At 48.0% G+C, this 27,878-nt stretch overlaps 2 protein-coding genes across 8 annotated transcripts in view; one reads left to right on the top strand and one right to left on the bottom strand.

Moving 5' to 3' along the window:
• KDELR1 (KDEL endoplasmic reticulum protein retention receptor 1) overlaps nucleotides 1–27,878 on the bottom strand; it is a 134,521-nt gene that overhangs the window by 25,839 nt on the left and 80,804 nt on the right. The gene's annotated exons all lie outside the window — the stretch shown is intronic.
• The window catches only part of GRIN2D (glutamate ionotropic receptor NMDA type subunit 2D), a 60,160-nt gene continuing 33,177 nt past the window's right edge, over nucleotides 896–27,878 (top strand). Inside the window, exons 1-2 of one of the 4 annotated variants that reach the window (XM_081837343.1) lie at nucleotides 896–912; nucleotides 2,012–2,082. The gene's annotated coding sequence lies outside the window, so the exon portion shown is untranslated. Of the gene's footprint in view, nucleotides 913–1,165; nucleotides 1,356–1,387; nucleotides 2,083–6,048; nucleotides 6,147–27,878 lie in introns of those variants that run through there. The other 3 variants (XM_081837342.1, XM_081837340.1, XM_081837341.1) reach the window with 3 other exon arrangements.

Genomic DNA, 27,878 nt, shown 5'->3' with positions numbered 1-27,878 from the left:
CCGCTCTCCGTGGCTCCTCCACTTCCTCTTATACTCCGCCCCCATCCCTCCCGCCGCGCTCCCCAGGCTGCCAACAGAGAACCAAATGGCAGGTGGGGACCTGGCCCGTGCAGCGCCCTCTAACGACGCCCGGGCTGTACTACCACAGCTATTGATTCGTTTATTTGACTTCACTTCTTCTCCCACCAGCGGCTGTGTGACAAGCTCTCCCCTGTTTGGCTTCTCATAGCCCTGTGGTGTCTCTCTCCATCCTGCGTGACGCTACAGGGACAGAACCAAAAAACCTGTTTTTACTGCCTACCTTTGGTAACACGGGAGCGGGATGCACGATCTTTTTCACTGCTTTTAAAAAATGCCTTCTCCAGTCTCCATCCATCCTAAGCATCTCTCTAGTCTTCATGGCAGGGTGGATGGCAGCCAAAGAAAGACTGGCATGATCCCTCTCTACTCCGCCCCCCCCCCTTCCACTCTTCTGCAACCCGGCTGACTCGCCTTCTGATCGATGCTAAGCAATGGGCAAGCTATATTTGCATACATCCCAATGATCAACCATATGCAAATGGTGTGGTCTTTTTATCTCCCCCGCGGGGCTCGCCTCTTTCTTTCTCGCTCTGGGTCAGTTCGCACCTCTAATGCTGTGGGCACGTTGGGAAGGCAGAGGGAGGGAGGGATTTTTGCAGGCAAGTAAGCGGAGACTGTCAAACTTCACCTTTCTCTCTGCGTTGCATTTCCGCCTCGACCTCCTCGCGTGGCCGTGGGAGACAGACCATATCTCCCACGCAGAGGGGGCGAGCCCCCTCCCCGGGTGTGGGTCCCCCCCCCAACAACACCCCTTGATTTCCCCCCTGATCCCGGCCTCTGCCAAGAAGACCCAGGGCTCCCAGCCTCACTTCAGTCGGAGGAGCCAGGTTAGTGCGTGCCGGCTCTCTCTCTTTTTCGCGCGCGCGTGGATGTGTGTGCGCCCCCCTTACTTTTGAGAAGGGATCCGGGGAAGCCAGGGATCCGATCCAGCTCTCTCTCCCCCCCCCCCCAGCGCCTAGGACTGCAGCGCTGTGCTTCGCCTGCTCTGCCTCGCTTTGCAACCTGCCTCTGCCGTGGTGCTGGTGGGGACGTGGTGTTGGTGCGGAATGCTAATGACCCTCTCTGGCGTGTGTGTGTGTGTGTGTATGTGTGTCTGCGTGTGTGTATCTTTGCCTTGCGCGAGAGAGGGGAAAAGAACAGACGACGTGGTCTGGTCTGCGTTAAAGGAATAAAAATATATCAGCGCCCGCTCGCCCCCCCCCTCCTCCTCCCCATGCGCTTCTCTTCACCTCCCCCTTTTTTCCTTTTTGCACCGCCGCGTGTTTTTTAGAAAGGTGACCCGGGAAAGGGGGGGGGGGAAGGAAAGGAAAAACCGCGGGGGGGGGCGTTGAAATAAATAAATAACTCAACTCTCCGAGCGATGCGGAGATTTCTAGGCTCAGGGCCTCGGGGAAAGGCAGCCTGCGAGGGAAGAAGGGAGACTTGGGCTTCTTTCTTGTCTTTCGCGCGAGCCCTCCCGGCCCAGGCGACCCTCCGCCCGCTCGCCCACCCGCCTCCCCGGCGCCGGTTTCTCTGCTTTAACTTTGGGATGCAACATGTGTAGCGCGGAAGCTGCAACAACCTTGAACGGAGACAGACGCGGAGAGGGCGCGGGGGGGGGGGGCGCGGAGGGAAAGGAAGGCAAGCGGGGCGGGGCGGGGCGGGGGGCGCCTGAGCGGTGAATGAAGATCGGGAAGAAATTTTTGGAAGGGAAGGGAAAAGCGGGGGGGGGGGGAGAGAGATAAGAGGACGAGGTGGGGGGGGGGAGGATGCTGCTGCTGCTGCTGTTGCTGCTACTGCTGCCGCCGCTCCTGTGGCTGGTTGGATTTAGCGCTCGTTTGATTCCCCGCAGGAGGAAAGGAGATTAAAGCGAGGGGGAAATGGGGATGATAAATAAAATCATTTTTTTGCAAAAACGAGAGGAGGAAAAAAACTCTTTTTTTCTCTCCAGACGCGGAGAAATTTTTGCACCCCTTCCATTCACCTCTGGCTTATTCTGTCCTCGGGAGTTGTCATGAAAAGGTAAGAGCGGCTCCCTTTATTTATTTACTTAAGACACCCCCGTCCGTCCGTCCGTCCCCCCCAATGCCGAGACAAACGTCCGTCCGGGTGTTGTTGTGCAGGGTCACGGGCAGAGGGATTGGGGGCTTGGAGGAGGTGGAGGGAGGAGGGGGCTTCTCTGGCACCTCCCCCCCAGCACCTTTCTCTCTCTCTCGTGTGTGTGTGTGTGTGTGTGTGTTTAAAGAAAAGTGATGGGGGGAGCTTGAACTGCCCCTCTCCATCATATGGATGATCTCGAAACACGTCGGACTAATATGCAAGCTGTCCCTAGTTGGAGAGAAAACCCCGCACCCCCTTGATTTAGGATTTTGCCCTTTTCCGGGGGGGGGGGGCGAAACCAAGCTTTGACTTCAGACTTCTAACAGCACCCTTTCTCTCTAACGCTCCCCCCCGACTGGGTTGCAGGGAAAATAATAGTGACACCCCCGTTTCTCTTTCCCTCTCTCTCTCTCTCTCTCTCTCTGTGTGTGTGTACACGCTCGCGCGCGATTTGTTTGTGGCATTAATCACCCAGACTGCAAGAGTATGAGATGCAAAAAAGAAAGAAAGGCTTTTTGTTGTTGTTGTTTAAAAAACCTTCCTTCTTATTATTCTGAATTAATTCCAACCTATGCAACTGCAAAAGAATATCAGAGAGAAAAGAGGCGTACAGACTTGATTGCAGCGTCTGGCTTTTCTTAGCAGTCTGTATTTTTTTTTTTTTTTTAGAGAGAGAGGGAGAAAAAAAGAAAGAAAGCCAATTGAAGGGCATCTACCTTTTTTCCCGTTGAGAGACAAAAATAAAAGCTAGGAAAGCGGGGACGGGGGGGGGGATCCCTTCTTTCCCCTTCGAGCGGAGTCTTTTTCTGGTTGTATTGAACGGCCTCCGTTAAAGCGGCGTAAGGGAAGGGGGGGGGAAATCTAGCAGGATCGGGTCCCGCGTTCCCATGGGAGGGCGGAAGGGTCTGGAGGGGCGAGTGGGAGGAAGGCTCTCCAGGGACCCTCTGGGAGCGGAGCCTAGGCCGTCGGAGCGGATAGGAGCCAGGAGACTTTGGCAGGAGAAGAGCGCCTAGTGGTTAGTGGGCCCGGGCAGTACTAACGAGGAGCATAAAGGGGTGCGGTGGGAAAGAGAGCCAAGGCTCCTGGGGCTTCTAGGAGGAGCGCGGGGCTGAGAGCAGGAGGGAGCCCAAAGCAGGAGGGAGCCACTCGATCCTTCAGGAAGGGAGTGGATCGCGGTGGTTCAAGTGAGGCAAGGAGCCAGACATCTTCAGATTTCCACTGGGGGTTGGAGGACTGGAGCAACAGAGCGCCACCCCCCAAAAGGATTCTCCCACAAAGGGGAGGGGCGCTGGAGAACCTGGGGTGGGTGGGCGACAGTGTGTGAACATTGCAGGGTTGTGCCCATTCCCCGAACACACACACACACACACACACACACACACGTCCGTCTGGGTCCTAGACGCCAGCGATGCCACGCGCCCTCTGAAATTGGGTTTGGAGGTGTGAGAAGAGCCAGAGTCAGGCCCCCGCTTGGGTCTGCCAGAGGATCTCGCTGGGTGTGAGCTGCAGGACAAAAGGAAGCCCAGCCTGGCCTGCCTGGATCAGAAGCTAGCTGAGGTGAGAGCGGGGTTGAAAAGCCTGGTGGAGCTGGGGAGGGAAAGGAGACTTTTCCCCAGCGCGGTTTGGTCAATGAATGATCATGGAGGGACCACACCTCTCATCAGCAGCAGCAGGAAAGCCAGCAGAGGGAATCTTAAGATGGCAGTTTGCAAGACCAGGGAATGGAGGGGTCCCAAGCCAGACCATGCCAAGGAAGGGGCTGCCTGAAGACGATTAGGAGGTATTCAGGTTCCCCACCGGGTGGCAGGCTGGCTCTTACAGAGGTAACTCTCCCTCCCAAAGTGGGGCGGGGAGGGGGGCGTTGATAGGAGGCTTGCCTAAACTGGCCTCTTAATAAGGGTTTTGACAGGTAGGATGGGAGTTAAAGAGGATTTTATTTGTGAGCGGGTGGAAAGGCTGGGATGTTGAGACAGAGAGTGATTTATCTACCAGTCATTAAAAGAAAGGAAAAATCTGCCATTTGAACGCCAGGCTGAAGCACAGCAGAATCCTTTCTGAGTCTGTACTCTGCCCAAAATGAGTTGGGAATGGATGTATCCGAGATCTAGCAGCAGAGGTGGGAGAGAACCCAGGCATCCTGGTTGGCTCAGGCCCCTCCCCCTCCCAAAATGACAGAGGGGGCTGGTTTCCTAATTCTAACCCTGGATGCAGAGGACTGGGTTCCCCCCCCGCCTTCCCCGTTCTCAACCCAGAAGCCGCCTCCTACGCCACCCCAAGAGTCCAGATAAGGAGCACACTTCCTTCCCCATCCTTCCTTGGCTCCATGTGCCTGAGGAAGATGACATCTCTTAGCCTGCCACATCTGCCTTCCTCCCCAGCATGCATGTGTGCACGTGCACACATGCACAGCAGTGGCTCCATGCTTCCCATGCACTCGTGGGCCCAAGGGGGAGGTAGGTGGCTTTGCTGGGCGCCAGTCAGTCACTGACTGAATAGTGGACTGGGAACTGGGAAGGGCACAGAGGTAAGAGAGAGGAACAGAAGGGGGGTGTTGATGACCAGGCCCCTGAACTCCTTCAGAAAAGGTTTGGTCATTAAGAATTGGATGCAGAAGCCCCTTCCAGCACCTTCTGATTTTTCCAAAAAATTCACAAGGTGGTTCCTCACATGGCCTCCTAGTGCTCAAATTACTGGGCGGAGTGGGGGGCGGGTGGGTGAGAGGTATACTCTTTGTGATGCCTCTCTTTAAAAGGCATGGTTTGGCTAAAATGGGAGGAGTCAGGAGGTGGGGCTTGTCCATTTTATTAAGGCCCTCTACCCTTACCCCCATAGTTAAAGCACGGTGCCCTCTCTCCCGCGTATGTTGGCATCTGGGCAATTCTTTTCATACGTAAGGTCTCATGCCAGCCCATGGGAACAGCCATCTAACAGAAATAGCAGCAAGGTGTGAGTGTGAAAAGGAATTGAAGGGAAAGAAAAGAGGGGGCCAGGGAATTTAGGGAGTTGCCTGGCGAAAGGCCACAGGTCCCTTCTTTTTAAGAGGAGGCTTGCGATTCAGCATGCAAAGCACTTGCACCACCTATGACCCCTCAACAAGGCAGAGGGGCAGAGGCTTGGCTGGAGAACGTGGGCCACATTCTCATGACCACTTGCATGCCAAGCAGAGGGTGAGGCAGTAGGTGAAGAAGGTAATGTCCACAGGGTGATGTTTAATAGAGAGGAGCAAGGCAAGAGGTGCTGTACCACAGGAAGAAAGGTGGGAACCATTATAGGACCTTTGGCGCTTGAGTAAAGAAATACTGTCTTGTTTGTGTGTGTGTTCCATTCAGTATTCCCTTTTCTCTGTCCGGCTGCCTCCTGCTATGTTCAGGACACCCTTCTCTAAAAAGCTCTCCTCACACTTCATGCGCAGTCCTTGAAATGCCTATGGAACTCATTGTCACCGGACAATGCAAATAGGTAGGGATTCAAAGTGGGTTTTTGTTTTTGAAAGGAAGGGAATCCTTAGAGAGAATAATGGAGAACGGGGTAAAACTGATAGCAGCCAGCAAAGATGGGTGCAGGAACCAGGCTCTTGTGGAAGACGACTGTGAAGCTGAATGCAAGGCAGAGGATAACATCACTTTGTAATTACTACTGTGGTTTCCTCAGGAAACAATGTTTTCCGTGTGGGGAGGTGGGGGCGGAATCCCTAAGGTGATGCTGGCTTTTCCGAAAGGATGTGCGAGCTCCGGCTTTTCTCATCCTTTTCTCAGCCCAGTTTCTATTGCAGGTGGGTGTTTTGCTACAGCCTGCAGGCTAGCTGGACCACTTTTCATCTTTTGTGCAATCTTGGGGGCAATCTGTGGCTGCCGGTCACAAAGATGTTTCTGCCCCCTTTTTCCGTAGGATTGGAAATGGGGCCACACAGTGGGCTCCGCAGCTGTGGGGGCTGAAGCGCTATTTTCCTTGCCGGATTCTGGAGACTAGATTAAGATGGATCATTGGTATGGCCCAGCCTGATGGTGACTATGACCTTTGAGTGTGTGCATCTTTGTCTATGAGTATCTGCGCTTGGGACCCCACATCGTTGGGTGTGTAGTATCTGAGCGTGTGCTTCTTTTTATGTGTCTATGTGGGCTTTTCACACCTGGAGTCTGGCCGTTCACATGTGAGATTGCTAGCATTTTACAAAGCAGGTGTGTCCTTGGCTGTATCGGTGGCTGTTTCTGCCTTTCCGATTGTGCATGTGTGTCAATGATCCTCTTTGCTGCTGTTTCAGGTGCATCAAAGGCTGCCTCTCTTTACTGATCACTGTACTGGGGTGTGTGTGTTAAATCTCACCTGCTGTGTGAACCTGTATCAGAGGCTGCCTCTCCCTTTTGTGCACATGGCTTGTTCTCTCCTCTCTGACTGTGCGTGTGGATCAGTGGCTGCCTCTGCCCTCTGACTGTCTGCTTTGCCGATTGCCTCCTCTCTTGATTGTGTGTTGCTCGGGTGACTCTTCTGGCATGGGTATAGCTCGGTATCAATAACTGTCTCTCTTCAGGTTGTATGCGCGCGTGGCTGTTTTAGTGCATCAAAGCAAATCCCCCCTTTCCTGACTGCCAGCATTATTTAGCATGCAGGGGTTGGCCACAGTTCAACCTCAATGCCCCCCCCTCACCCCCGCCACCTTTCCAGCTCAGCCATCAATTCACTCAATGGACTTGGACCAATAAGTCTCAGCCATTCTCAACATGGCAATATTATTCATCTATCTCCAGAGGATGGACTAGGTAAGAATGGTTAAGCACATTTGCCCTCTTGGTCTGCTGTGGATGGTATTACAAACAAATGAAGCTGTATTATACTGAGCCAGACCACTGGTCCACTTTGCCCATTTGTTTACCCTGACCAGCAACAGTTCTCTAGCTTTACCGGGAGATACCAGGGATTGAACCTGCAACCTCCTGCATGAAAAGCAGGTGCTCTGCCACTGAGCTACAGCCTTTCCCCTCTCCTTCCTTGGGTCAAGGCAACTGTCTCTGCTGCCTGAGAAAGAGACCACATGTGTGGTCTCTCCCTCCAAGCACACAGTCGGAATGGCTTCCTCTCTCCTCCTGCCACTTGTGGATTTTTCTCACCGGTTGTGCCTTTTCTCCTTTGAAGAGGCGTTGGCTGCTAGAAGAGCCTCCTAGCAACAGATTAGCTGGTTTGGGTGTGGTCAGTGAGAGATGCTGAGGCGCACGACTAACTGTGCTGCACAGATTTAGTGCCCAGAATGCATTAGAGTGCCTACAGCAATGTTATTTGTTGAGATTTTAAATTGTTGAGGTTTGAAAGGTTGGCGGTTTAATTTATGTTTTAAATTTTGCTTATTGTAATTTTATGGTTATAAGCCCTTTTGAGACCTGCGTGGTAAAAAGTGGGATATAAATTTTTGAATAAATAAATGGTATACAGTGCAGCACTACTAATAGTATTACTAATAGCAGTAGTACTGTGAACTTGTATGAGGACGCACACACAACCAGGAATACACACTGAATGCAAGTAAATATTTGACACTGCCTGTGGCAACAACAGCCTTCCACCTATATTCCCATGGTTTCCCCAAATATACAATGAAATTGCAGCAACACAGTTGCATAGTGAACCCATCTGTCTTTAAACACCCTGGTAGCTTTATCTGCAGGCCTTGAGACAGAATCAATAGTTTGCCCCCACCATTTTGCAAGCGGTTTTCATCAAATGTACCTTCCAGCAACGTAGCTGTGTTCTTTTAATTATTGATATGTATGCACCTCGGTGATTAGTAGTGTGACTTGAATGGAGAACATACATAAGCACTGGTTAGTTTGCACATTCACTAGGTGCTGTAGTAGACAGTGTACTCAAATGAAGAGCATAAACAGGGAACTCTGCATATGTGCAAAAACTCAAGTGATGCTGGGAAATGTGTGCAAACTTGACGACATATTTCACACACTGGCTGGTCATGGTGAGTTCATCACTTGGAAAACATGTACGTTCTCTGGTCAGGTGTGAAATGCTCATATTCACTAATATCCCTTGGAGGGTTATACACATTGACTGGTCAGTGTACACAATTCCCATTTGTTAAGATATTCTCCACATTGTCTAGGGAGCGTGCACAATTGCCAGCATTTGTCAGACACATTTTCCCATGTTAACCATATTTCTGAAATATAGATGCTTTTGTGAGTAGGGTTCTATCTCTACATATCTTCCCCATGTGGTTGCTAGAGAATTTTAGATACATGATTTATCACTGCTCCTTCTTGCAACAGCTACAGTTAAGTATACTGCCATATCTATTCTCTTGTGCAAATATGGACTACTTACCTGCTCTTGAGGTGTTACGTCATGTTCTCAAATGCTCTGCTTACCCTCATTCAAGGAGATGTTGCCATCCTACACAATGTGAATTGACACCAGATTCTGCCCTGTCGCTACATAGCCTCATGGCTTGTATGACACAATTTTTGTCATGCAGGATGCCAACGTCTTTTAAGACAAGGGTGAGGAAACGTTAGTCCAACAACTTTGGGGTCGGGGGGCAGCAGCGGCGGAAGACGGGTTCCCCATATGCACATCCTTTATGCCATTGTACCAACAGGTCAGTAAACACTGTAACAATGTTCTACTTCAGACACTACTTAGACAAAACAACATGGCTGCATATTAGCACACAGACCTACTTAGTCGTGCCATTGTGTTTTGCGGCCATAAATACACTTTAATGTAGTACTTTAAATAGCTCCTTTGAGATGATAGTCCTCACACTGTACCATTGTACCTATATGTTAATGCGCTTTTAGATAATACCTGCCCGCTTTCACGTTCTTCAGGCCCATATTAAAAAATCTATCTACAAGACAGTAAGCTCTAGGAAGGCCTCAGCTCAGTAGCAGAGAACATCCTTTGCATGTTGACGATCCCAGGTTAATCCCTGGCATCTCCAGGCAGGGCTGGGAAGGATCCCTGTCTAAAACCACAGAGAGAGGCTGCCACTCAGTGGAGGCAATACTGAGCTAGATGGACCAGTAGTCTGACTAAGCATATGGCAACTTCACTTGCCTTCTAATGTCTGCAATTCCACAGCCGACATCGTTGCACACTAAATTACTCCAAATCTGCAACAATTGGGCTGTCAAGGTTTACGATAATTTATAAATACATCCCCGAATTTTTGGGCCTGTTTCTCACACATGTCATCAAGGGTACTGTTTTACTCCATAGCTACACCTTGCTTCTAGAGAGAAGTGTCTTTGCCTTTTAATGCCCAGGTCGAAACTGTCATCCTTCCCACCCTTGGACAGATTCTTTTGACTGTAGCTGCCAATATTGATCTTGTGTGTGCAGCCCATCCTATTACAAAGCTCATCCAGGTCACAGTTTATCACAGATACACTCACAACCAAGCAAAAACCTTCTCTGGTTGCAATGTTTTCCATGCTGTACACAGGGATCCTCCTGAATCTAGTTTTGGGCTGTAGCTCTTACCCCTTCCCCAGACACACTAATTCAAGCTGCAAGCAAATACATGGGAATAATTCTATAGATAACACCCATTCAGAAAGAGATGCCACAATTGTAAATGGCTATATGAGAGAAAGTGCCACCTTTTCAACACACACTGCCCACCCTCCTCTTAATACCATTCTTCAGCCAAACCTACAGGCCCTTTCTGGCAGTGCCAACACTGATTCTCACCACCGGCCACTTTTTTCATACATGCTGTCTCTGTGTTCATTCACACCCTCTCTCATTTATCTCTCACTGCCCTTGTTCCTTCCTGCAAAAAGCAGAGGATTCTGGGACCATTGCCCACCCACCCCCTTCCTCCAGGTGCTCCAGTTTCCAGATCAAGCCATTAATGGATACTTATGAAAAGCTCCCCCCCCACCCCATGCCCGGCTCACGCTCCACTAAAGAGCAAGAGAGTGTGTGGGCTTCACAAAACTGCCAGGCACAGCTGTGCTAGCAAAAGTGGCCTGTTGTCCGGGTTCCAGGAAACAGAGGTGATCCAGCGCGAGGCAGAGGGTTTTGGCAGCTTTGCATGGAATCTGTGCGCACACCAAAACAGCTGGGAAAGGGCCTTGCCAATGGAGGGAAGAAATGAAAGAGAGTTTGGGAGCAGCTGTTTGGGCAGGGATTCTCCTTCACCCGGCACTGAGAGGCAAGTGCTATAAATTAAGAACAGAGTGGTTTAAGGTGGTAGAGTTTGGGGGGGAGGTAGATTGCAGAACCCAGGAAGATTTAGGCCACAAACACCTCACCTATTACAAGTTAGTAATTTAGGAGAAAGGTTTCTAAAATGAAAGGTAATGAAGCTCAAGCCTCTTGTTAGACCCTGAGCCAGAGCAGCCAAATTGAAGTTTGGCTGAAATTATATAACTGAAATGCACTCTGCACATGCTTTATCACTACTTCACAAACTGAATAACAGAGGCTCTGGCTAATCTCTGACTCGGCTTAAAAGTTGGGTATTGTGAGGTGTGTAGGGCTGCATAAAACTGGGAGAGAAAAGCCCAAAATGGAGGTGGGAGGGAGGAGTATTAACCTGGGATTACCGGGCATCAGCAGGGAGAGATTTTGTGCGGGCAAGTCTTGAGTGTGTGCGCGCATGTGTGGCTTCCAAATTAATTACAGTCAGAGAAGAGCCTGTGAGCGTCACTTGATGGGATTAAGGGTTTGTGGGAGGCATGAAATTGACGCATGAAACCCTAGACCCTCTCATCTCCCCTCTGGCCCTGGGAACCTGGTGATTGGTTCCTCTTGGCTAATAACTCCCCCCCCCCAATTTCCTTCCCTGGCAGCCTTTCTTGGTCCCCCACTTTTCCTCCCCAAAAAACCTGTCGCAATCCAGGGGGATTTTGCTCCTGCAGGCAGCTGGCAGGTGGAAATGAAACCTGACGACTTTGATTAAACCTCTCTGAGGCGTGTGTGTCGTCTCATCGGTGCTGTGTGTCTCAAAGAGAAGCAGGGGCTGATCATCCCAGCATCACCTTCCCTCTTCCCCAAATTAGGATACCTCACAACTTTCAACACCAACTGTTTGGATTTATTTATTTATAGTTTAGAAAGTGAAGGGGATACACAGGCTTTATAAATATGCCCAGTGGGCAGAGAAAGTGGATACTGATGAGTTTTTCCTCACTCTCCCCTAACTTGGGGTCACCCAATTATGTCAGCTGGTAGGAGGATCAGGACAGAACGAAGAGTTGCCTCCGTGCAATGCATAATTAACCTGTGGAATTGCTGCTGCAAAAGGTGTGAGCAATGTGTTTAGAAGGCTTTAAAGGGGGATTAGATTAATTAATGGATGGCAGCCTTTGTGTGGAGCTTCCAGGTTCAGAGGCAGTGCCACTGAATAACAGTTGCTGGGAAGTATAAATGTGGTGAAAGCTTTGTTTGTAGGCTTCCTGGCAGCATCTGGCTAGCCAATGTGCAAAATGGGAGACTAGACTAGTTGAGCCTTTGGTCTGATATAATGGAGCTCTTTTTTCATTTATTTCTTGCTTAAGAGAATCATGGAGCAGAGAGTGGGACCAAAAGGATGTACAATCTACATAGGCAAATCACCCCCCCCTTTTTGCCGCATTATATGGCAACCAGACACATCCACAAAGTCACATCAAGGGGTCACCCAATATCAAACTGTTCATTCATTCAGTCATTTCATAACATTCATACACTGCTTGATTGTAAGACAACAACAAGAATCTCAATGTGGTTTATAAAAAGATAAAACAATAAAATTGAAAAAAAATCACGGCTATACTTAAAAACATACAAAAGTTAAAAAATTCACGGCTATACTTAAAAACATACAAAATTAAAATGCTAAAGCTGATTAAAATCACTTCAACTTCCTAGCTTCTGGGTAGACTTGTCTAAACAAGAATGTTTTCAGCAGGTGCCCAAAAGAGTACAGTGAAGCCCCCTGCTTGATCTCAATAGGCAGGGGTTTCCAAAGTGCATTAAACAATTGAGTTCTTGTCATTGTAGAATGGGTATATGTGGCACCTGTAGTAGTGCCAATTTTGCTGATCAAAGTGGTTAAGTGGGCATGTGGAGCAAGATGATCTCCTAGGTAAACTGGTCTCAAGTTGTTTAGGGCTTTATATCAGGGGTCAGCAAACTTACCGCGCCTTGGGCCGGTGTCTCCAGTGCCGATCGCGCGGAGGGCAGAGGAGCGCGTGCCCATATGCATGTGCACAGGCTATTTCCGGCGCACTTCTGGGTCAGAGGAACACCGGAAATAGCTTGTTCGCATGTGCACGGGCCTCCTCCGACCTGGATGTGCACCGGAAATAACACTTGCGCATGTGCAAATAACGCTTGCACATGCGCACAAGCTATTTCCGGTGCTCCTCCGACCTGGAAGTGGGCAGCCGTGCAGCGCAGTGCTGGTAAGAGCAGGCAGCGGGGGTCGCCGTGGCCCGGATTAACGAGTCCCTCAGGCTTTATCCGGTCTGCGGGCCTTAGTTTGGGGACCTCTGCTTTATATGCTAATAGTAGCACCTTGAATTTGGCCCAGTAGCAAATTTGCAACCAGTGCAGATCTCTGAACACATGTGTTATATGCTGACAAGGCCTCACTGATGTCAGCAATCATGCTGCAGCATTCGGCACTAACTGCAGCCTCTGGATGAAGCGTGAAGGAAGCCCCACATAGAGCGCATTGCAGTAATCCAGTCTTGAAGTAACCAGTGCATGAACTACTGTGGCAAGGCTTTCCTGGTCCAGGAATGGCCACAGCTGTCAAATCAGCTACCGTTGGTAAAATGTACTTTGAACCACTGAGACTACTTGAGCCTCCAGTGACAGAGCCGAATCCAGAAGCATCCCCAAACTGTGAACGTGCTCCTTAAGAGTCAGTGCAGCCCCATCCAGGCAACTGACCAGTTCTTGGACATAGGAACTACTCTCACACAGTGCCTCATTGCAGTAAGGCCCTATATCCTATTGTGCTCCAACCTCACCCCAGACCCTCCAACTGCCCTTTTTTTCCAGGGACGTCCCTGATTTAGAGAAGCCATCCCAGTTTCTGACTTGATCCTGGAATGTCCCACTTAGGATGTCCCTGTTTTCATTGGCAAAATGTTGGAGGGTATGGAGTTATCTGACCACTGAGCCATCTGAAGGCAATCCTGTACAGTTTTACCTTGGTTGTTGAACGCCTTGGTACTCAGATGTTTTGGCTCCCAAATGTCGCAAACCTGGAAGTGAGTGTTCTGGTTTGCAAACATTCTTTGGAACCTGAACGTCCAACAGGGCTTTCGCAGCTTCCAATTTGCTGCAGGAGGTTCCTGCAGCCAATCAGAAGCTGCGCTTTGGTTTCCAAACATTTTGGAAGTCAAACGGACTTCCAGAACGGATTCGACTTGCAAGGTACCACTGTACAGGGAAGGTTTTTTCCATGTTTAATGTTTTGTTATGATACTTTGTATGTATGTTGGAAGCTGCCCAGAGGGCTGGGGCAACCCAGTAAGATGTGTGGGGTATAAACAGTAAAATTATCATTATGGAGTGGGACATCCCTATTTTCATTGGAGAAATATTGGAGGGTATGTTACCCCACAATAAGGATGCCCATCAACCCTAATCCATAGATGCCTCACACTATTTTAGCCTTGTTCTACACTGAAGCTGGGCCATATTTCTATCTGATAGAAGGCTCCAAAATGTCAGGAAAGGTTCTTTTCAGCCCTGCTGTTTGATATTCTGTAACTTTGGGGAGGATGGGAGCTTCAAGATGGTGTGACAGAGGAAAAGAAAGAGCGAGTGCTAGATGAAGTTGCAATGCTGCTCTCTCCATCCACTTTTGGTTCTGCCCCCACCCATGGCCCCCAAGTTGTCTTTTCTGATGGCTCAATGGCCCTTCACAGGGCTCACTAGCTTCAGCCAAAGGTGCCAGGGGGACACAGCCAGGGTCTATGTTGGACCACTGAACTATGAGTCTCAGAATATCTTTTGGATCTAGCAGCCGTCCCCTCCATCTGTACCTTCCATCCCTCATGTTCCCCAGACCCTGTGATTCTGCCCCTCAGACACATGGACCTCACAGTCTTTCCGAATGCGAATGCAGGATCTCCACACCAGACTCAGCTGCAATTGCCTTTGATTTAAACAACAGCACACAACAAACACAGGGGATTCAAGGAAAGGTCTTTCAAAGCTTTTCCTGCAGAGGACTTGGACGCCTCTCTTGCCCTCCCTCAGCCTTGAGGTGCTTGAGGGTGTCGGCTTCATTCCTCCAATACTTCAGCAGCATTTGTGCTTGTCATGCCAGTGAAGAAAAAGTATGTGAGCTTCGCCAAGCCAGTGTCCCTGTTGTATCCCAGCTGTCCTTGAGTACTAAGCAAGGGATCCCTGTGTTAACAGCCGCCAATCCAAGAGCAGGTGTAGAGGATTGCTGTGTCCATAACCCCCTCTCACCCTAGAGGAAATTTAGGGAACGTTTTTGTGTTTGTAAGTCCTAGCATAGAGGCAACAATGGTCTAGTCAATGCAACCACCCACCTCCACCCCAGAAGCAGCTGCCTTAGTTCCAGGCAAAAGTGTGTTGTCTGCTTGCGGGGTGCAGAGGCTGTTTGCCCTGGTGTGTGGCATCCACCCGGCGATGTCAAACACCCGGGGGCCATGTTCGTTTCTGTGTTCCTCTAACTGAGACGCGCGGAGGAAAGAAAAAGCGAGAAAAAGGACAAAAACGCAGCACGACTCGGGGCCCCGAGGGGAGAGAAAGAAAAGGCAGGAAAATCAATAACTCCGGCAGGAACCAAAGAGAGAGGGGAGAGGAGGAAGAAAAGGGAAAAGAAAGGAAAGCTCATTGAGGGAGTGGGGAGAAGAGGCAGTGCGAGGGAAGTGGGGGCAGAAGTCTTACAGCAATGGGGGCAGAGCATTAGGAAGGCCTCTTGCGGTCTTCTGGAGGATGTGGAATGCAGGCGAAAGCGTCAGCAGTAGCCGGCTTGCCTTTATGTGGTGTGGGTGTAAAGGCAGGAGCTGGCTGTGTGTGTGTGTTATTTCACATGCGTTTATTTAAGAGCTGAGACTTTGTCCATTCTATGGACTGCTTTGCAACAGTGAAATTCCTACATGCAGGGGGCCTAGGAACATAGGAAGCTGCCTTTTACGGATTCAGGACCCAGATGACTATCTACCTCAGCACTGTCTACACTGACTGGCAGCAGCTCTCTAGGATTTCAGGCAAGGTTTTCTCCCAGCCCTATGTGGAAAGGCTGGGAACTGAACCTTCTCTGTGCAAAGTGGGTGCTCAACCATTGGGCTAGGGCATATTAATTCCTACACAGAAGTGGCATCTCTATAAGAATTTATTCTTCTTATTATATATTTACCCTGTTTGGTGTACGTGGTTCTTCCCTCCCCTGTTTTATACTGACAACAACCCTGTGAGGGAGTGGGGAAAGAGAAGGGGGGCAGGCACGGGGTCCATGGGTTTAGCGGCTGAGTGGGGAGTTGACACTCTAGTCACTAGACCTGGCTCTTCACCCTTCACATCTTGGCCAATGTGAAGGAGTCTCGGGGGGGGTAGGGGAAGAGGGCAGCTATTTATTCCTAGTCCCCATGTGGGTAAATGGTGCACTGCTCACTATTCATAATTTACAGAGCACTTTTAAAAAATCGACTTTCCAATCTACATTGCTTTCACAAACAAGCCTGCAAGGAAGCAGATTATCAGTAGTCCCATTTTACAGATGGGACAAATAGGGCTGCGGGAAAAACAGCTTACCCAAGGCTGTACTAGTGATCTGTGGCAGAGACGCCTCTTGGACCAGCTCTCTAACCACTAGGCATTGGCATATCTATTCACCCACCCTTATTCTTTTTCCTCTTTGGGGTCTGTAAGATGGTATGGTCTCCGTGTCTGTTCCTGATAGTGGTAGGGTGACAGGAGCATGAAGGGGGGGGTCTTTGCTTGCTGAAGGCCCTGATGAGCCGGGCAGAGCGCCGGCTTCTGATTGCACTCCCAGGAATAGAAACACTTCTGTGATTGCGGAAATTACTGTCTCCTCAGCAAAGAGGCACAGGGGATATATGGGCTTAACCTCCTCTCTTCCAACTGAGATCATACTTGCATTCCCACTTACCCTGGTGTCAAGCCTTGTTTTCATGTGGCCCCAGGGTAGACCAAGGAAGCCCATGCGTTTCAGTATTTAGCCTTCTGTGGTGAATGTGTGGGTTGACAGAAATGGTCTAAATACAGACATATGTGTATGTTTGCTTGTCGGAGTGTTGTTAACATCAGGGCTTTTGACTATGTATACGGTATTGCAGTTTTAAAAACCCTGGTGTCAAAGAAAAAGTCATTGTTCTGTTTACTAGCAGATGTCTGCAAGCCAACCTCAAAGCAGGGTCACCTGAGGGAAAAAAAAGCTAATGGACTAACAGAACCCTGCCCCTAGTATGTGGGGAAAGAAGGGAACTATCCGGGATATAATCAGCAATTACTAGAACACACTGGGTGCTCAATACGGTGTGGCCATCAATATACTTCCCAGCAGATTTGTGCCAGATATTGCTAGTAAGAGGTTCCAATCCTGGCCTGACTGCACTGGCTGCCAATTAGTTTCCAGGCCCAATTCAAAGTGCTGGTGTTGACCTATAAAGCCTTACACTGCTCAGGACCTCAATACCCAGAGAGGCTCACCCGATCCCATCATTACATGTCTTTAGGCACCAGGCAAAAACATTCCTCTTTACTCAGGCCTTTGGCAATTAAATAATATAGGGACTGTTAAAGCAGGTTTGTGTGTCTATTATTATGATTATATGATGATGATGATGACGACGATGCTATCTATTATTATGTTTTTTATTGTGCTCCATAAAATATATTCTTAATGTTGTACACCACTTTGGAATCTTTTGATAAAGGGCGATATATAAGTACAGTGGTACCTCGGGTTAAGTACTTAATTCATTCCGGAGGTCTGTTCTTAACCTGAAACTGTTCTTAACCTGAAGCACCACTTTAGCTAATGGGGCCTCCCGCTGCTGCCATGCCGCCGGAGCACAATTTCTGTTCTCATCCTGAAGCAAAGTTCTTAACCCGAGGTAATATTTCTGGGTTAGCGGAGTCTGTAACCTGAAGCGTATGTAACCTGAAGCATACGTAACCCGAGGTACCACTGTGGTACAGTGGTGCCTTGCAAGACAAAATTAAACCGTTCCGCGAGTCTCTTCGTCTAGCGGTTTTTTCGTCTTGCGAAGCTAGCCCATAGGGAAATTCGTCTTGCGAAGCGCCTCCAAAACGGAAAACCCTTTCGTCTAGCGGGTTTTCCGTCTTGCGAGGCATTCGTCTTGCGGGGCACCACTGTAGTAGTAGTAGTAGTGGTAGTAGTAGTAGTAGTAGTAATGTGTACGCATGGGAAGAAGCTACAGCTCAGTGGCTTTGGAACATAGTGTGTGGTGCCAGCTAGAGGGTAGGGGGCAGGGTGTTTTCCCCCGGTGATCGCAAGATCATAGCTTTGTGTTCCAAATTAATTAACTCAGATTGCTTACACAGCAGCCCTTTTATCTGGAACTGCCATCTTTGGATCATTCACTTTTCACTGAGCATCCAGACATCTTTGTCTTTCTGTTGCATCCCGTGTTTTCTTCCCATGTTTCTTCAGACCTGATCTGTGATCATCATCATTATTTTTGGTAATAAAACTTAATTGTAGCAGCCACCGCCAAACTAGTTTGTCAGGCAAAGCAGTACTGAGACTTAAGCAGCAGTGGAGCCCTCCTGCCACCGGAAGCACCGCAGCTTACCTTGAGGGAGCTGGGACGGGGGGGGGGGGCTTAGCATGGGCAAGACTAGGGCTGCACAGATGCACTGGCAGAACCGGACTTGTGCTCCTGCTGGTGCGTCTGTGTGACCTGGACCTTCTCTTTGCCCCAATTTTGCCCGGGTAAGCTGCAGTGGTGCCAGAGGCACAGCGTCTCTATGGCTCTTCCCCACCACACCAACTGCAACTGCTTTTCAGTCAAGGGATGGGGAACCAATGGCCTTCCAGTTGTTGCAGGACTACACCTCCCATCATCCCTGGCCATGCTGGCTGTGGCTGACAGGAGCTGTAGTCCAGCAACATCTGGAGGGCCACTCGTCCCCTGCCCCTGTTTTAAATCCCTATTTGTCTTAAATTAAAGGATTCCTATTTACAGGTTCATCCTGTTTTATTGCTTCCTGATGTGCATAGGAGCAGATTAGAGGTGAATAGCCTTTAATGCACCTTTAATCTGCTCCCATGCATCGTAATTGCCACTCGGATAGTCTCTTGGATTTGCTCCAGTGCTAATTTCTGTTCTGGGGTGGGGTGGGGGGAGGCTTTATATATAGTTATTTCACTATAAAAATGAAGTGGGGGGAATAATGAAAGGAAATCAATAATTAAGGTCTCCCCCATCAGAACAGACTCTGACACTGAAGCAAATCAGAGAGGATATTCAAGGGATAATTAAGAGGCTATTCATCACTACTCCCCCATCAACCCTCATCAGGAAAAAAAAATAAAGCAGGCTGAATGTACAAGGAGGAAACTTTTAATTAACGTTGCTGGTATCCTCTGCTGAAGGGATGTGGAGCCTGTGCCGTCCTCTCCCCACCCCCAGAGATGCTGCTGGACTACAACTCCCATCATCCCTGAGCACTGGCTTTGCCGGCTGGGGCTGGTGGGAGCCGGGAGTCCAATGATATCTAGAGGACTTACTGAATAGTACTTACTTGTGAGCAAACATGATGGGAGGATCTTAACCATGGAGAAGTGCATTCCTGCATAATACAGTGGTACCTCGGGTTACATATGCTTCAGGTTACAGAAATAGTACCTCGGGTTAAGAACTTTGCTTCAAGATGAGAACAGAAATTGCGTGGCAGCAGTGGGAGGCCCCATTAGCTAAAGTGGTGCTTCAGGTTAAGAACAGTTTCAGGTTAAGAACGGACCTCCAGAACGAATTAAGTACATAACCAGAGGTACCACTGTACAGTGCTACACTGTCCTGAGCTTTGAGCTGCCATTCCACCCGGCTGCAGCAGAGGAAGAGAGTGGCCAGTGCGGTACTGCTGCCCTCCCAAGAGTGGCATTACCAGGATGGGGGTGACAAGGTTGGGGCTGTGCAGGCCCACTGGTGGTACCAATCCGATGCACAGACCTAACCTTGCCACCCCATGCCCATCTTGGCCTGTTAAGTGGCAGCAACACTGCTGTTGAGAGGCCCACGGGGCAGAGAGGCCCACGGGGCAGAGAGGCCCACATCATCGGTTAGCCTGTGGGGCCAGCTGGCATTTGGTTCATTCTCGCTCTGAACTGTTTCCATTCTCGCTGGCAATTATAAGAACAATTATGCGACTTTAATAACTTGTCCCTGAGTTTGCTTGTTTCAGATAGTAAGGCTGTGTGGGGAGAACCTGCTTTATTTTTAATTGGTGATTAGTATATTTTAGGCATTTTAAAATAATCTGATTGAATGGAGCGTCTGTGGAAGCTGTTTAAAATCTGTTTCTATCCAATTGCGGAAAAGCAGGGCTTTTCAGCTGTGCTAAGCTTAGGGCCCTGGCATGGAAGCAACCTCAGAATCATGATGGTTGCTTGGCTCTCTCCTGCAACTAGTAACGCAGATTGGCCTGGACATTCCACATATGATCTACTGCAGCAGCGGAGGGAAAACTTCTCATTTCGCCACATTTTAAACCCCTGCAATGAAGTATGTAAAAAAGGGGCAGCTGAGAAGAGACATAAATTATCCATATGAAGTGATCTTACAATTGTCGTTTGGATATATGAAGAGAGATGTTACTGCATAGCAGCACTGTTGTGCGTTTGCACCTATGCCTCCTCAGAAAAGTGTTTGGCTGTCATGCGTGGCGTAAAAATGCACTGTGTCTGTGTGTTAGTCTTAGGTGTGGTTATAATTGGGTTTGTCATCTGGTGAGCTGTGATGTGTTAGGGAGCTCAGCATAAATGTAAGAAGGGTTCCCTGACAAGTAGGCATAAAGTGTTCTTCTTTAGCCGTGTATTTCCAAACTGGAAATTAAGCACTATCTGACCTGCTTCATTCCTGCTTGTTTTAAGGCACTGGTTTCTATTTTGGTCTTTATGGTAATTATTTACTGTTTTATTGGGAGCTGTATAACTTTGTAATATGTGATTTTTGTGACTGTAAGTGGCCTGGAGCGGTTATGCTGAAACAGGATATAAATTTAATGAAGAACAATATTAATACGCAAGTGTCAATGCTTGGATGCCTGCTCCATGGGAACCTGCAAAAAGCTTCACTGCTGTTTGTGGATGTTTGGAAAGCTTCACCTATATATATTTACTGTCTGGCATGTGTATAACACATTTAATGTTCCTGATGGTTTTTATTGTTTCCACCAACACCCTGTGAGCAGTGCTGCAAATACGGTAATTCTCAATACTGGAGCTCCCTGTCCCTCTCCGCTCCCCTCCTATCCATGCCTCACCTACTGCTCTTTGCTGCTGCTTCTCTTGCCCTATCACAGCTTCCACTGTGAGCTCGTATTTGCAGCTTCAGAAATGATGCCCCCTTGTCAAGTGAGACAGAGTCGTTGCTGTGCTTTACTGTCTTCCTGGCACAAGGAGTCAATGGGAGGCTCTCTTTCCCCTCTTCAAGCTACAGAGGAAAAGGCACCAATCCGGGCGTGGGGGGAGAGGGAGGGAGTGTGCCCACTCCATGAGTTAAATACTGTTCTATCATTGTTTCCTCACTAACATTATATTGTCAGTAACTCTTCAGGATAAGAATGATGGTGAATAAAGTCACACGTAGCTTTGTCCCTACAGCCTGTGTGTATTTGCCTTGTTAACAACCTGGAGGCAACCAGGCAAGTGGATACCTGTCTGTGAGGTAGATCCATTTGACAACTGAGGACAAAAGGAATTTGCCCAGATACTTTTGGTCTAAGCAGGAACAGGCTGAGGACTCCTGAGTCCTGTTCTTTGTCCACTGGGCCATATGGGCTGGTGTGTGTGTGTGTGTGTGACTTTCCCTTCGGACGAGAGTGTGATTTTCTATTTTGCTACAAAATATTGCCATTCCACTTTTCCATTAATAATGCTCAGAACAGCTAGTGTGATTTTTAAAAGAGATGATCAAGGCAAAACCGAACCAAATAATGGTATCCCGGGATGCATGCATCAGTCTGCATGAACAGGCAAGGGTGGTGTTCATGTTACTGGGTCTGATGGAGATGGGTGGGGTCACACTTGCAAAATTTGTATTGCTGCAATGGAGGGAGCCTGTGTGTGTGTGTGTGTGTGAGAGAGAGAGAGAGAGAGAGAGAGAGCGAGCGCACCCATGTATCTATATAGTCATCTGCAGTATGTGGGGCTCTGGGAATGCTTGCATTTACATACAGAGTGTGCCTCTCTCTAGCTTCCTCCCCAGTCACCAGTCATGGGCATTTAGCACCTGCTGTCCAGGCTCTATATCCTGGTACTTCCTGCCTTGGCACCATTTGGTTCCCCTGCTGGTATCACAGCTTCTCAGGTAGATCAGAGCCCAGAGGAGATGGGGATGACAAGCTAGCTCTGTGCCAGGGATTTGTGTAATGTTCCCTTCTCAGCAAACACCTGGTAGGAATTATCCCCACATTTCTGCCCAGTTCAGCAGCTGCTATATGCCCCCCTTCAATCAGCTTGCCCTAGGGAGCCAATTGATGATCACCATGCTTTTGCCAGGATTACAAACAGGGCTATGGGAGGAGCATGTCGGGATGGAGATCTGTGCACTGGTAGCAAGGAAGTCAGACCTCTAAACTGACCTCAAGCAGGTTACCTGTACAGGGCAACCTCCACCAGTAGGCTGGTGACAAGCCACAGTTGGAAAACCCATCTCTATTGGGTTTAGGGCAATCAGGCATGTTCAGAGTCTGATTTCCAGGTCCTGTCTAAGTCCAGGAATGCAGTCCATACAAAAAAGAAGCATGAGGTGGTGAACAACAATGAGGCATGTATGGATGTGTAGACCTTGAGACCCAACCATTGGTGCCAAGAAATGCCTCTTCAGAACCAGAAAGGAGAGTAATTTGGAATCAGGATCCCAGATAGATGAAGCAGAGAACCACATGGTGTGTTCCATTCAGGATCAGTCTATTATCGGTGCTTTGGAGAAGATTAGTGCCCTGATCAGGGAAAATATGGAATGCTCAGTCCTTGTGATACAGGAAGTAAGAGGAACCCTGCTGAATCAGTGCAAAGGCCCATCTAAGTCCAGCATTCTGTTTCCCCTAAAGGCCAAGCAGATGCCTATGAGAAGCCACAAGCAGGAAGTAAGACCAACAGCACTCCTGCTGCTGTTCCCTAGCGACTAATAATCAGAGGCCTAATGCCTCCAATTCTGGAAGCAGCATATAGCCATCACGACAGGTAGCCATTGATAGAGGCTTTGCATTTCAAAGGGGCAATGACCAGGTTTGGGGAGCAGGTGCGTATTCAGCTCAATGAGGAGTGTGAGGGAGGACTTTGATGGTTTGCCTAGTGGTGCTTGGGATACCCAGGTCAGAGGATGCTTCTGGGCACGAAGGCCAATTTAGGAGGATAAGTCATAGTAGCAGCCTCTAAGGACCAGCTGACTATACACTCCAGGGTGGTGGGTGGTGGTGGGAGCCTTGAGCCAATGTGACACACATTAACATAAACCAATAGTGGGCACTCTGGAATGTATGAGAAATCCAGACTGGAACTGTCAACCACAAAAGCAGGCAAGGGCAGGCAGGGGACAAGGTGGGGAAAGTGGCATTAAGGTGGCTGGAGAGGTCCAGGCAGTGGTGTAGTGAAACAGGAGTGGGAGGAAAACAGAGCCTTTTTTCAAAGCAGGAACAATAACATCATCTGCCAGACTCCACACACACACCCCTCCAAGAGCAGGAGGAATAACATCATCTGCCAGGGTAACTGACAACTTCCTTGATCTGCCAAGTGAATGAAGCAATAACAAGGCTTTCAGCTTTTACTATTGCTTGTGAAAGATTAGTCAGGAAGGAATCAGGACAGCAGGTAGCATGGAAAGTGTGAGGACATATGTTATAGATTTTTGGGGTATAGATTATGACAACTTCCCATGGGGCAAGCGTATCATTAAGGGGAAGGAGAACTAGTGGAATCCAGTCTTGGCTTTATATTCACTGAGTGGGAAGAGTTCACATGGGTTTCGGGAGCCATTCCCGGTGCTTCTCCAAACTGCACAGCCACAAGCCTACAGCCACTGAGGCCATCACCTGAAAGGTGGTTCACCTGCAGAACACCAGGCCTTCCTATTATCCTTTGGGTCACAGTGACAAGATAGTCTGGCCAGAGGGAATTCTGGTCTGAGATCAAATGGTAATTCAGTTTGCATTTCCTGTTTCAGGTTTGTAGTCCCTTATTATGGACTTGGGGAAATCAACCATACCAAGGGCTGGCCTTACCACAAAGCAGCAAGAAGCAGTTGCTTTGTAGCACAAATGGCAGGAGAGGCAGCATTCTAGTACAAATCTCAATAAAAGAAAATATCTGACAGATCCAGCATTCTAGGCATGGACACCAAAGCAGATTGAGATCCGTTTTCAGATAAGCTTGGACAAAACCTCCCTGGTTAACCTTCTGAATTCAAAATGCCTGGATTTGGCAAGAGTCTGATGCAATTTTGCCTATTTTACTGCAGGGAAATATCTGTTGGCGCTGTTGTCTTCAGTGGGGCTTTAGCCTGTTGGTTTTTCTCCCTACTGTGACCAGCGAATTTGCCAGGTGGCAATAGACCAGGAGCCAGAAACTTGTTCAACACTGCGGACTGCATCAAAATAATATCATGAGCCAGAGGACCATATCTAATTTGCATATTAGAGCGGCACATAATTAACATACTTGGCATAGGATTTTCCTAAATGTGGCAGGTGGTGGCCATATTATTATAAACTAGCACTTAGTATGTGTGAAGGGTTTTGCAGTTATCTGTCCATCTCTTTGATCCTCACTGCAACTTGGTGAGGTATCCCATTGGCATCCTTGTCGCAGTCTGCTTTGGGAAACAAGGTAACTTCTGAAAGTGAGGAGGGGATCTGGCTGCCACTTTTCAATGTACAGTAATGATTTCCAGAAGGATATCTGTGTTGGTCTGTCGCAGCAAAAAACAACTAAGGTTTTATGGCACCTTAAAAGACCAAAAGATTTATTACAGCATAAGCTTTCATGGACTAGAGTCCACCTTTTAATGTGGACATTATGGACTATCTTCTTGACCATTCAACTCTTCCAAAAAGAGCAAAACATACAGCCTCCAGGGACTTAACTACAATTGTATCTGGTCATGTTGTTCCAATTGTCTCAGTACAAATGTTAGAGAACAGGTCTTTACTGCCTCTTATTATCCTATGCAGCAAGTTTATTTCTCAGAATGGGTATGACAAGCAAAACACCACTGTGCACTGCATTGCTTCTAAACAAATCACCCTTATTATTTCCCCCCCTTTTGTTTGTTTAGAAAGCATCCTTGCTGTTGCTCTTTCTTGCCTCCAGTAGTTTTTGCTCCAGCCTAAGTACCATATTTTACCTTCACATCCATCTATAAGAGGTTTTCTGTGGTTTTTTATAGAGAGCTCCTAAACTGTGAAGAATCTGTACATTTTTTTCAGGGAAGAAAGAGAGACAGGTTCCTCTCCCTGACCTTGAAGGTTCCACTTCCTCGTCCCAAGTACTTGACTCATAATTAAAGTAATGTAAAGAATCGCCAAGCAGAAAAAAAGTGTGTACCTCATTCTAGCTGGAATATGACGCAATCATTTTATTTTAAACACTTGCACTTCATTTCACACATGCTGGAATACACATTTTTCCCTATGCGGGTTTTATCTTCATGGGGGTGGGGGACTGAAGGGTCTCTTGAGGTTGCCAAGCGTGCTAATGATTTACTTCAGGGGATTGTTTTGAGACAAAACATACTAAAGATTTAAAGCAAGTTAAAACATGCTGTTTAAATGATAATAAATATGAAAAGAAACTTGAGCCAGTCCTGGGGGAGAGAATCTAATTCAATAGACTCCTCTTAGGTGAGCTACATTAGTTGGTAAGATGGGAGGGATGTCATCACCTTGCCCAGAGTAAAAGATGAACAGAATAAGCAGCAGCTTAAAGGTTTCTGACATCTCAAAATGAGCATTCTGAGAGAGCTTTGATGTTGAAAGACCAAATAAAGTGGTCTAATGAGCAGTGTAAGCCCTAATTAAAATTAGCATAGGCAAAATAAGACTCTTTCTTTGTAATGTCTTGTCCTATGATAAGGGTTTGTATGGAGTGGTTAATTGTTTAATTAGTTTTTTAAAGGATGGTTCTCTGAGGGTGGAACCACATGTTAGAAGGCTTGCTTTGTAACCATACAGCATCTAGCACTGCACATTACAATTGCTACAACAGGTAGAAAGATCATTAAGTGGTCCACCAAGGCTCTCAACAATTTTCAAGTGGTGCATGGGGGGAAATATTTGAGAGTCACTGCTCTAAGCTAACTTGCTACCCCCCAGCGCAGTGGAAGATGCTTCCCTACCACCTATGTTGAAGTCAAGAGACAACTGCCATTGGCATCTACTTAGATTTTATCTGCAGAAGGGGCCACCATCTTATCACTTGCCTTAGGCAGCAAAATGTCTTGGGTGGCCCTGATGTGGGGATAGAGCATCAGAGGGGAAGGAGGGGGGTGTTGAACCTGGCCTGCATCCCGCGTTCTTCCCATCAAGTGCACCCCTGGCTATTTTTACACTAGTTTATTCCAGCTGGGTTCTGGGCCTGAAAGTAAGACCAGCTGGGAGGGTTGCGGGGGGGGGCATCTTTAGGCATGAGACGTTTAAGAACCCCCACTCCTTGTGATTGTTTAATGCTGATGCTCCCCCCCCCGGCCCTCCACATTCATATTGCTTTGGCAAATGTGGGCTTGGAAACATACATATGCTAAGGTGACATGTAATGATCCTAAGTCCCTGGAAGTGTGGACAGTGTGCAAGGGATTTCAGTGCTCACTTTAGAGGCATAGTGGGAGATTAGGTAATGGAAGGTTTTATTTTGGTTGCTGACAGTATAGATCTTTATCTGCTTCCCTTCCCTTCTCCCTCCCACCTCCACCTCAATTCCTTTGGGGCATCAAGAATTGTCCATAAGGAATGTTTGAATGGGGAAGACCCCACTAGAATTTATCACTGAGGACCCGCTCGATAGTTTTTGCATCGTACTTATGGTCAAAAAGCCAAGCTATATAAGCAGCAGAACTGTACATGGCAGCTTTTGCTGGACTGTGCCAATTCAGCCTGCGAGTGGGAATTGCATATTTAAATACTCACTGTCCCTCCTCGGAAATATTATTCCTTCTCCCCCTGGAACATAAATAATAAACATGCTGGGAAAGAATAGGCTAGAGCCGTTCTCCTTGACATGCTCATTTTTTTTATATGCCAACAGATTATTATGGATGGGAGCATTCAAAATGCAATCACACCCTTCAATGGGAAGGATTCCACTTCAGCAAGAAGTGAACCACATGATTCTCCTGGCCACACAGTTCATCATTATCACAACACATGCTTTTTATGCAGCCTCTGGGTCTGGGTCACACCCACAATACTACCATAAAACAGACAAACCAGGAGTCTAATTAAAGAGCCATACAGGAATTCATCTCCCCTCCAGCTGATTGACAAGTGCTCTGAGGAGGCTCTGCCTGCAGCCAGCAACTTGGTTTGATTCCTTGAGTAATTTGGAACTCTCTTATTGCATGCTGTGATTGTGATTTTTTATTTTATTTTTTTGTAGTGTGTGTGGGGGGAAACCTAGTGTATAGATTTGTATAGCCACCAACCAATGAGCAGATCTGTACTGCCAATTCTGGTGGGATTTGGAGTGGGATTTGGCTGCTCGTGCCTGACAAATAAAAATGAAATGAAATGGAAATAGTGCCAGTCACAGGCAAAGAGGGACAGGACCACGCACATGTGTTGGAATAATCTCCTGAGGGTAGTGTGGCAGAATGAGGGTAACACACCCACTGTACATGAACCTCTTGCCTTGTGTGATGCTACTGGAACCAATGACAGGTAGGGAGTCAGGCTCACTCTGATAAATAATTTGGGAATCTGCCCTAGAGCTGGCCAGGATATAAATAATAATAATCTGAGTGGGTTTTTATCAATATGTAGAAGGACTGTCTACATATTATTGGGCAAACCTGATGAATCCAAAAAGGAAAGTGTGTGTGTGTGTGTGTGTGTGTGTGTGAGAGAGAGAGAGAGAGAGAGAGAGAGAGAGAGACCTGGAATTATAGCAAGTGGAGAGAAAAAATGCATTGAGGGTGCTGGGTGAGGTGAAACCAACACATTAAGTCCACTGTATCTGCGACTGGTTTCATTTAGTGCCCACCTCTGCACTTCACTCACTTGTCTATTCTGACTAATAATTGGCCCATGGAGAATAAATGGAGGGCAGGATAAGCTCCTGACATCTGGCTCAGCATAGTGACATCTGGCCAAACCAACAGCTGAAATCCTGGTGTTCTACTGGCTGGTGTTTGGGGAACTTGACACGTTTTTCCTGGATAAAATGGCCCTTCCCGTTCCTCTACATTTTCAATTTAAAGCTTGCTGCTGGGAAGAGTCATTTCTTTGGCCAAATCATACAGCGTTCTCCCTGGGTCAAACATCTCCCCTGCTTATGTGGAATGAAGAGGGCGGAGAGCACTGACTGA

This window comes from Podarcis erhardii (genome assembly GCF_964252035.2).
Source record: "Podarcis erhardii genome assembly, chromosome: 13".
In the NCBI taxonomy this organism is placed as follows: domain Eukaryota; kingdom Metazoa; phylum Chordata; class Lepidosauria; order Squamata; family Lacertidae; genus Podarcis; species Podarcis erhardii.
The sequence above is the reverse complement of the archived record's forward strand: the minus strand, read 5'-3'. Positions and strand labels throughout refer to the sequence as shown.